Genomic DNA, 11485 nt, shown 5'->3' on the forward strand with positions numbered 1-11485 from the left:
TTCCTGAGATTATAGACAATGCCATTTTTCTTCTTCGGACCTCGTCCTGCTCAATCCTTAACTCATTCTAGCCATGCTCAAATGGTGATTTCCATTTAGTTCTCATCACTATTTGATTAAGGACCACAAGCTCTGCTACATGGACCTTTGCCCTAAGGTCAGAGTGGTCAAGGTCGGTTTCTACTCAAGGGTCGACCCATCTTCCTAGGAATTGAATTGGGGTGTGCCTGACTAACCAAAACACTCGGGTCCCTACCATCCTTGACATCACAACTTCAGTGGGGGGACGACACTTTTTTTATGAGTTCAATTGGCTTAAGCGATGAAGGAAGGGACTTGCAATGGCAATATGAGGGCAGGGCGAAAATTAAACCTTGATCTTCATGAAATTTCATCAATTCCCTCCTCGTGTGCCATGATTCCAATTAATAGTCATACCCATAACAAGCGAAGCAATGGAACCCATGTTAGCCATGAATTACGAATCACACTCATGGGATGCCCAGAGCGTGGAACCTGTTAGCACTCCAGGAAACTCTCCTAGGTTGCAGCTCGGAGATGCCGGGAAACATATAATCTTCAATATGGTTTTCTGAACTATTGAAATGAAAGATGGTTTGGATCAAGAAAGATAACCATTTCAACTATGATTTTACTCAAGATATGCATGAACACCCCCAATAACACAAGGCTTTAGACTGCAAATGCTCAATAGTTTGTAGATTTAATGGATAGATGGAGAATACTGACAATACCAGCAGATTACATACATGAACACATATGAATGGCTAGCTACAAGTAGCAAAAAAGCTTGCAAATCTAATATATCAAAGCAGAGATAAGATGACAGTTATCTGGCCTTAAACACAGAGAAACATGAACAACCTATTTAAGTGCAAGCTTAGAACAGAAGAGAAAATGGACATTGAACATATAACAGCAAAAGGAGCTTGTATTACTAATGAATGAAGATGAGAAGCTTGAGTATCAAAGTCTCATTAGTCTCCAGAAGTTGAACCCCTATTACATCTTGTTTTCAGCTATTTATAGCTTGTTTACAATGCTCCTGAGCTCTCTAGAAGGCTCGGAGTCTCAATCTGCCTGATCTGTCCCTTAACTGTTTGATTCCTTCTATGTGCAAGCATGGCTTGGTGGTTTCTTCTTCTAACAGAAGACTAACCATGTTTAGATATTTTAGGCTGCACTGGCAGGGAGCTTTCTCATGCCAAATATGCTCCACAATCGATTCTGTTGGTTTTCTGAACTGTGCTATCGATCCCCATGATTTCTTCTCGACCTCTGTCTCCCAGCAATTATTTCCTGGCCTTTGTTTATGTGATAGAATGGGTCTCCAGACCTCTGCTATCTTTTAAATTCAAACGAGGACTACTTTATGTTATAAACAGAGAAATGATGCAACTATGAGAAATCCCGCCAAGCTTTCAACGTTTCAGACTTCAAAAGTCCTTAAACATGGCATATTTATCTACCGGGTCTTCCCTTTGGGTCGTTGTCGCCTATCGCAGGTGGCTGGGTTCCTTTGTTCTTTTGTTATTTGAAATATGCCTGAAAAACACTAAAAACACAGGAAAATTGGCTTTGGCGAACTTCAAATATCATAAATATCACTTCCCGGACCCTTCTAGGTCTAGGCTTTATCACATCAGCCCTGTCCCTGTTTCCCTTTGTATTTCGTTTAAAACAACGGAAATACAAAAAAATGTATTGAAAATGGGGCTTCCGCGGATTTCAAATATTATGCAATCTTGTTTTAGAACCCCATCGGGTCCGGTTATCGCATCGCGACTACGTATGTGCAAAAGGCCTCGCCCTTTGGTTTTTGCCGATAGCGATATTGCGATGCGATCTGATCGCAATCGCATATATGAATATGTAAAGGCCCTGCCCCTTTGTAAGTCCTCCTCTGCGACCCGCCAATCCGATCATCGGCGATCGCTGATTGGCGGTGTCTTGCGCCGCTTGCCACTGCCTGCCTGTGCTGATCAGATCTGCCGATGCGATCCGCCGATTAGATCTAGACCATTGATCGGCCAGATCGAACGGCTGTCATGCATTTGGACTGTTAAGCCTGCGATTTTGGTTTTTTCATGGTTTTGAAGTGTTTTTGCCTCCTGATAGTGTATTTCTGCCCTTCCAAGGGCTCTCCTCTTGCAATGGTTTTGACTTTGAATGATCCTTAAGAGGATTTTGGAGACTTTGGGGCATATTTGGATCCATTTTTTGGGCCATTTTCCAACAAGGCTAACACTGGCTCCTTCTGGGGATGAAAGCCTCCCTGTGAGGTTTCAAGAACTGCAGACCAATGCCTTCATACAAAACAAGCTTAAAAACATTGCCTAGTATTCCATTGGGCATGGAGTCTAATTAAGTCTACGCTAAAACCTGTAAAAGAACATGCTTACAATCATTAAGGCTCGAAAACCTTAAACAACATAAATCTTCAAAAACTGGCCATCTACTGGACCATCAAAACTATTTCTCCTCCTCTCGGCCGGCCTATCAGCCGGTTCATCAAAGATCTGCAAAATTGGGTTGATTTGATCCTCTACCTCAAAGAGTTTAGGGCATTTGACCTTATCAGGTAGAGAAGGTTTGTATTTCGCCCCCTCTTTGTATGCTCTCATCCTTGGATGTTCTACGTGGAAGCCTTTGTACACCTGCTGAATAACAATGGTTGCTGCATACTTGACTGTGTCATTTGTGGCCTGCACAATTAATATAAATGGTGAATCGATGCATTCTTGTGTGTGGGACACAAAGACTTCACCTGCTTCCGTAGCTCTCTTAGAACAGTCCACATCCAAGGAGGTGTCCCAAAACTGTGCACCCTCTTCCTCTGTGATTTGGCAAACTGCCCTTTCAAGCTGTGTGGAGGCCAACTACGTAGGCTTCGGAATATCAAGACTGAGATTATCCATATCAACCTTGGGCATTGAATTATGGCTTGCTCCAGTGCCTAATGGGCAATTATGAGGGATTGTCACTTGGATAGACAGAGAAGCATAAGATGATGGGCAACTGACTTCACCCTTTTTGATCACTGGGCTGGGGATAATAGCAGGTTTTCCAGTTTGCAGGTCTGCATAGTCATTAGAATATGGGCTGGCTTTAGGCTCAGATTCTTCGTAGATGGTAGGATCTGCTGCTAGCTGCTTTTGTTGATAAGCTTGTTGTTCTGCAGGGACAACAAACTCACGAGCAGTGCCTTTGGATAATGACTCTTCATAGGCAACTCTGGTTGAGAAAGGGGCACTACCCTTATCTTCCAAACCATGGACCTCCTCCTCTTCTTCGAACTGCTCTTCTTCCATGACTATATTCTGAAAAAGGGTTTTCACCCTTTGGTCTTCGTTTGCATTTTTATTTTCTTGCAAAAACTACAACTACTCCTTTGCTCCTCTATATAGATTTGGATTTGGAAGAGCAAAGGTACTAGGAGCTCCTGCTTCCTCAGAATGTTGCTCAGCCTTTAATTTGGAAACTTCAGAGGTTAATGAATCTATCATCCTGGCCAAATTATCGATCTTAAGCTCTGAGGATGATGAGGACTCACCCCTCTGTCTTCTCCTTTCAGCATCTCCTTCGAGTATTTGTGCAGCCATGATGTTTGATTCTACTTCAAAGGCTGCATCTTGCATATCAGCCAAAGAAGCACATCTTCTTTCCCTGAGTAACAAACAGAAACGAGAATCGAAGGCATTGGCATAAGTGATCATAGCAGAAGTAGGGGTAGGTTTCACTTCATATGGTATTCTGTTGTACATATGATTGAACCTCTTGTTGAAATCAGTCAGCAGCTCACCATTTTCTCTCTTTAAGTTCCCAAACTCAGTGTGGTAATACAGGAGATCCTTCTTACCCCCCCAATGTTTTAGGAATGTATCATCTAAAGCTTCGATATCTGCTATAGATCTTGGGGCTTGTTCTCTGAACCATTTTCTAGCCTCCCCATCTAAACTTTGGACAAAGACTCTCATCCACACATCATCTTCACTAATATCTAGATTATCAACATAGCTATAGAATGAATCAAGGTGTTCTTCAGCAGTGACACCTTCAGTCCTAGTGAACTTAGGCATATACTTCTGATATTCTCCAGTGGGCATAGCATTCAAAGGAGTGGGCAGTATTAGAGGTCCAAACCTAGTGGCTATGATTCTTTCCATTTTGGTGGGTGCTTGCGGACCTTCCATAACTGTGGTGACTAAAGGAGTACTAGAAGTCTGAATGATAGAAGGCGGAGGAGTGATTGACGAGACCAAAGGAGTATGGTGAATAGGAGGTGAGATTCCCTTTGGGCTAACAGCAAAAGGATAAACTAAAGAATAAAGAGCTTTATGAATTTCTGAGAGCTTTTCTTCGCTACTAGTATTAAAATATGTACTCTCAACGTGTATTTGTTCTATTGTAGGATCTTCTTGAAGAGATATATAATATTGTTTAGGTTTACCTGAACCTGATGCTCCTTTCTACAATACTTTCTTCTCCTTGATGGTCTTTTCCGAGTCAGGTACTGGTTCAGCTTGCGATTTCTGAGGATTTCTCCGAGTATGCCTCACAAACTGAGCCAAAATTATGAAGTGGAGGCGCCAAGAGGTTCGGCCTCCAGTAGAGTCGCCAGATAGATGAATACAACCAAAAATGTGCCCAGAGTTTGTCTATCATCAAAGTTGGGTCTGTGTCGTTTCCCAAGGAAGCTGAGCTTCAGTTTCCTCTCCCCGGCAATGGCGCCAATTTATGTTAGCACTCCAAGAAACTCTCCTAGGTTGCAGCTCGGAGATGCCTGGAAACATATAATCTTCAATATGGTTTTCTGAACTATTGAAATGAAAGATGGTTTGGATCAAGCAAGATAACCATTTCAACTATGCTTTTACTCAAGAGATGCATGAACACCCCCAATAACACAAGGCTTTAGACTACAAATGCTCAATAGTTTGTAGATTTAATGGATAGATGGAGAATACTGACAATACCAGTAGATTACATACATGAACACATATGAATGGCTAGCTACAGGCAGAAAAGAAGCTTGCAAATCTAATATATCAAAGCAAAGATAAGATGACAGTTATCTGGCCTTAAACACAGAGAAACATGAACAACCTATTCAAGTGCAAGCTTAGAACAGAAGAGAAAATGGACATTGAACATATAATAGCAAAAGGAGCTTGTATTACTAATGAATGAAGATGAGAAGCTTGAGTATCAGAGTCTCATTAGTCTCCAGAAGTTGAACCCCTATTACATCTTGTTTTCAGCTATTTATAGCTTGTTTACAATGCTCCTGAGCTCTCTAGAAGGCTTGGAGTCTTAATCTGCCTGATCTGTCCCTTAACTATTTGATTCCCTCTATGGGCAAGCATGGCTCGGTGGTTTCTTCTTCTAACAGAAGACTAACCATATTTAGATATTTTAGGCTGCGCTGGCAGGGAGCTTTCTCATGCCAAATATGCTCCACAATCGATTCTGTTGGTTTGATGAACTGTGCTATCGATCCCCATGATTTCTTCTCGGCCTCTGTCTCCCGGCAGTTATTTCTCGGCCTTTGTTTATGTGATAGAATGGGTCTCTGGACCTCTGCTATCTTTTAAATGCAAACGGGGACTGCTTTCTGTTATAAACAGAGAAATGATGCAACTGTGAGAAATCCTGCCAAGCTTTCAACGTTTCGGACTTCAAAAGTCCTTAAACATGGCATATTTATCTACCGGGTCTTCCCTTCGGGTCGTTGTTGCCTATCGCAGGTAGCTGGGTTCCTTTGTTCTTTTGTTATTTGAAATATGCCTGAAAAACACTAAAAACACAGGAAAATTGGCTTTGGCGAACTTCAAATATCATAAATATCACTTCCTGGACCCTTTCCGGTCTAGGCTTTATCGCATCGGCCCTATCCCTATTTCCCTTTGTATTTCGTTTAAAACAACGGAAATACAAAAAATGTATTGAAAATGGGGCTTCCGCGGATTTCAAATATTATGCAATCTTGTTTTAGAACCTCGTCGAGTCTGGTTATCGCATTGCGACTACGTATGTGCAAAAGGCCTCACCCTTTGGTTTTTGTCGATAGCGATATTGCGATGCGATCTGATTGCAATCGCATATATGAATATGTAAAGGCCCTGCCCCTTTATAAGTCCTCCTCTGCGACCTGCCAATCCGATCATCGGCGATCGCTGATCGGTGGTGTCTTGCGCCACTTGCCACTGCCTGCCTGTGCCGATCAGATCTGCCGATGCGATCCGCCGATGCGATCTGGACCATTGATTGGCCAGATCGAACAGCTGTCATGCATTTGGACTGTTAAGCCTGCGATTTTGGTTTTTTCATGGTTTTGAAGTGTTTTTGCCTCCCGATAATGTATTTCCACCCTTCCAAGGGCTCTCATCTTGCGATGGTTTTGACTTTGAATGATCCTTAAGAGGATTTTGGAGACTTTGAGGCATATTTGGATCCATTTTTTGGGCCATTTTCCAACAAGGCTAATAGAACCCACTAAAGGGAGAGGTTGTGTCAATTATTTTGACTAGAAAACATTCTTTATATGCGCATATCTTTCGTAAATGCGCTTCTTCCATATATGTGCATATCTTTTGTATATGTGCATATCTGGAAATTGCGCATATACAGATGTTGTGAATATATAAAAGATATGCGCATATAAGGAAGTTATGCATATCTGGAGAGTTTCATACATGTATATTATGAAAGTTGTGCACAACTTTTGTATATGTGCATATACAAAAGTTGTGCATATATGGAAGATGCATATATCTTTCATATATGCGTAGCTTCTATATATGTACATCTACGTATATGCACATATACAAAATTTGTGCATGACTTCAACCTCCGTATATGTGCAACTTCCATATATGCGCATATATGGATATATGCAAAACTTTCGCATATGCACACGTCTTCCTTATATGCACAACTTTTGTATATGCAAATATATGAATGTTGCACATATTATATGTATATGCGCATCATCCATATATGTGCATATCATCTATATATGTGCATATCTTTCGTATATGCGCATCTATGAAAGTTGCACATATACGGTAGATGTGCATATACAAAAGATACACATATACAAAAGATATGCACATATGCGAAAGTTATGCATATACTAAAGTTGTGCATATACAAAATATATATGCGCAAATACAGAAGTTGTGCATATCTGGAGACTGTTGTATATGCATATTACAGAGGTTACACATAAATTTTGTATATACGCAGCTTCTGTATATGTTCATATATGGAAGTTGTGTATATACAAAGGATATTTGTATATATAAAAGTTGCACATATACAGATGATATGCGTATATACGAAAGATATGCACATATACAGAAGTTGCGCATATATTGAAGATATGCATAACTTCTGTACATGTGCATATCTTCCTTATATGTGCAACTTTTGTATATGTGCATATCATATGCATATGTGCATATCTTCTGTATATGCGCATATATGGAAGTTGTGCATATACAGAAGATGCGCATATATGGAAGATATGTACATATACAGAAGATGCACATATACAAAATATGTGCATATATGGAGGTTTTCATATATGCATATTACAAAAATTGCACACTTCTTTTGTATATGTGCAACTTATGTATATGTGAATATACACAAGTTGTGCATATATGGAAGATATCCACATATGTGGAAGTTGTACATATACAAAAAATATGCACATATACATAAGTTGCACATATACGTATGATACACACATATACAAAAGATATACGTATATATGGAAGTTGTGTAAAACTTCAGCCTCTGTATGGGCAGAAATTTTGTATGTGCGCATCTTCTGTAAATATTAGAGTATGCATAAAAAATTGAATTTCAACGCCTTTAAATTATTATTAGATTTTATCATGGACAGTTATCTATGTGCGAGAGAACGAGCACACTGATTAGTTAATTGATGAATGTAATGTGGGATGCACGTTTAAATACGCAGGCTTCATTTATTTTTATTAATAGCTTATGCAGAGTGCGTAATTCTAAACAACGAAAATTATAGAGTTTCCTCTGCAGAATAATCTTTCTTCTATACAATGAAAGTTTCAGTTGTAAGCTTTGCACAATGAAAGATTTGCAAAAGTAAGGTTTGCAAAGGTTAACTATTTTATATGCATTAGACATTGGCAATTGTGAAATTGAATATTGCAGGTATAATTAACATTGTGACTGACTCCTCAATAATTCCTCAATGTACTCCTAAAAAGTCAACTCTTTTTGGGTTATGTTTTGTACTTGCTTACAAAATTTCCATTAACAATAAGTAGGTATGAGTTTCTCCTTGATTTCTTTCACCATCTTCCTCTAGGTTCTAATCTTCTCTTGTCAATTGTCTACCCTATCCTTCTGCAATATATCCCACCAAAGTGCAACATGATCCTTTAACCTTGACATGGAAAATTGAACACAATTAGGGGCATGAACATTCTCATACTCAGAGTACCTTTCAAGCTCCCCTATCAAATCAATGAGAGTCTCAGCCTTAATACTACATCATAACATGAAACTTCCGCCTTTGTTCTACCTCTATCTTTCATAAAGGATATTAAATGTATTGTTGGGTCCACTTCTTCAACATTTACTTCTTCTTCAATTTCATCTTTCGACTCTGAGTCTACTTTAGCATCCTCAAGTCTTCTATTTTTACAATATGCTATTATTCTCTTGAATTCTCCCAATTCTCAATTTGTAGCACTTTCTTTTGTTGCTCCTTCTCTACGTGGTGGCATTCCTACAAGTTTCTAGTGGCCCTCAACTTGAAAAACATCACAAGACTTATTTGAGCTTGGTTTCTCATGACTTTCCCTTGAAAATTACACTGAATAACCCCTCACTAGTTCAGTAATAACCACACAGTATAGAAGCACTAAAAAAGAACTAATATTAGGAGCTTAAATAGGCTCTGATACCACCTAACATAAAGACCACCTACAACCTATACATTTCCACTACAAGATTCTGATATCTACCCATAGAGAACACAATCACTGGTATGTTGGCACAACAATACTTAAAATCTAACACATACAATGAGAAAATTGAGAAAATTTCACATGAGACAAGATAAGAGACAACAACGAATTTCCAATTTTTTTATTCACAGACACAAAATAATTATCTCACAATTAGAATATGATTCTATTTTTTACTATGCCTCAACATACACACCATTTGTTTCATTCCTGACTCATATGGTTGTTTTATTCTCTTTGTTCTAGCTTCCTTTGCCTAGCTTCACGAGCTCCTTCCTGTTTCAGTCTTTCTAGCTTTTCTTCTTTCTCTACCTCCTCTCTTTTTCTCCTATCTGCTCCATGACCCTAAATGGTGGTTGGAAGGTTGAACTGTTTCAGTGGTTTTTGTGTTTCCCAATGTAACCATCATTCCTTCAGATGTTGATATGGTTGACATTCTCTAACAAACCTATGAAAATCAATTAAAATGGATGGCCAATAGTAGCCACCCCTATGGATCTTCTGCAAGGTAGTATTAGTTCTGTGATGTCCCCTACATAAACCTTGATGAAACTCTTTGATGAGAGTTTAGGATTTGTCTAAAGTAACACATCATAATATCAATCCATCCATATTTATCCATCCTAAATCTTGGTCAATGAAATAATACTTGGAGGCATTCTACCTCAAATATATTCTCTTACGGTTAAGAAAGTTCCTAGGACTACTCTAGTGTTTGAGATAATAAATCATATCTTGATACCAAATCGTGTTCTCCAACTCTTAAGCAATGGAATTTACCATAATACACATTTCATCATCTAAGCTTAAGGATTTCTCATTACCCTTGTCCATGAGCTTTGCTAGTCCCTAGCCCTTAATGACTTTGGTAGGTTTAATATCTAGATCATGTTCCTGAATTTTTATCATTCACTCTCTTGCAGTTCCTATATAATCTTGTTGAGATAAAATTTATTTCATTCAAGAATGGGGACAAATGCTACAATCCTGTAGTAGCCACATAAGTATGGAAATTCTTAAGTGATTTGACTAAGGAATAGGCATACTTTTCCATAATTGTGTAATTTAAATTTGTATCCCTAAACATCTTTCTTATGAGTGTGATGGGTTGGTCATAGCCTTATTTATTCTTCTTTTGTGACAACAACATTCCCCAAGACGAATGCACATCCAACACCACAATGTCCATATAATGTATTTCTAACCATGTTTAGTTCCTGATGGGGAGTGTAGGGGGGCTTGTCCCCCTATTATTTTCATCAAGGGATCTTGAGGGGGTGGTGACAATTCTTTGGAGCCACCCAGAAGGGGTTTAGGGGTCAACGCCATTGAATAATTTTTTTCGTCGAAAAATAACCTTGTAAATTTTGTAATTTGATAGTCAATCTAAATCGTTCATCTCTAGGTCATAATATTTGATGGTAGAAGTAATGAGTTTTTTTTCCCTAGAAACACTCCTTTTATGAGGGAATTGTATTGCAATTGCACATTTTTATTGAGAGAACATTACAATTGGGAGTGAAGAGACTAAGAGAGAGTGAATAGGCTAAAAAGAGCGAAGAGGAGATTGCAACGAATGTGTTGTATGTTGTATCCCTTCATTTACAAGATGGAATTAAAGGAAGGATTGACTATTTCTCCATGGACATAACCTAGATTGGGTGAACCACGTATATTGGTGTCTCATTTGCATTATTTCAATATATGTTTTATTTTTTCATTCATTTTGATTTTATTGCTCCAATATTTTATTCCTAATAGGTGTCACATGGAAAGCAGAAGTTAGTCCATGTGGTGACAGGGCATAATAAGGTCGACAAGTTAAAAAATATTTCCATTATCTTTGTGTATAAGTTCACTTTTACAAATAAGTTACTTATTATGTGACATTTTTTTTGTAACTAGAGCAATCGACAATAGGGTCAGTTTGATACTTGTATGATACAATATTAGTTATAACCGCTACCACTATAATCTCTACGTGCCTATATACACCCCTTCCATAGACACGGGTTAATCAAGGGGATTTGATTCTTGAATCTCATAGTTTACATAATACTTCATAACATGGCAATCGTCAATTGAGCTACCCCTCAATGGTTAAGTGACCAACGTTTATAAAATAAGTGTGAATCATTTTTACAATAAAGTTACTATATAAATTAAAATTGTATCTAACAAACAAGAAAAATAAAGTTACTTTATAAGATTCACTTTTATAATTTAAGTGAAATGTAGTTATGTAATATTTTGAATTTGCAATAAACTTTTTCAAAAAGTAACTTAATAAAGAGAAACACTTGAACTCATGATCACTTATTTAATAAAGTAACTTACAATTAAATTAGTTAATGCAAAATATATAGTGAATATTATAATAGAGAAAATGTTTGTTTTTTATAGCCTCTAAGTGTATGCATATTTATGAAAAACCCTTTTTT

Source organism: Pinus tabuliformis, chromosome 1_1 (assembly GCF_031772625.1).
Source record: "Pinus tabuliformis cultivar Carrire ecotype Pingquan chromosome 1_1, CPIR1, whole genome shotgun sequence".
Classification (NCBI taxonomy): domain Eukaryota; kingdom Viridiplantae; phylum Streptophyta; class Pinopsida; order Pinales; family Pinaceae; genus Pinus; species Pinus tabuliformis.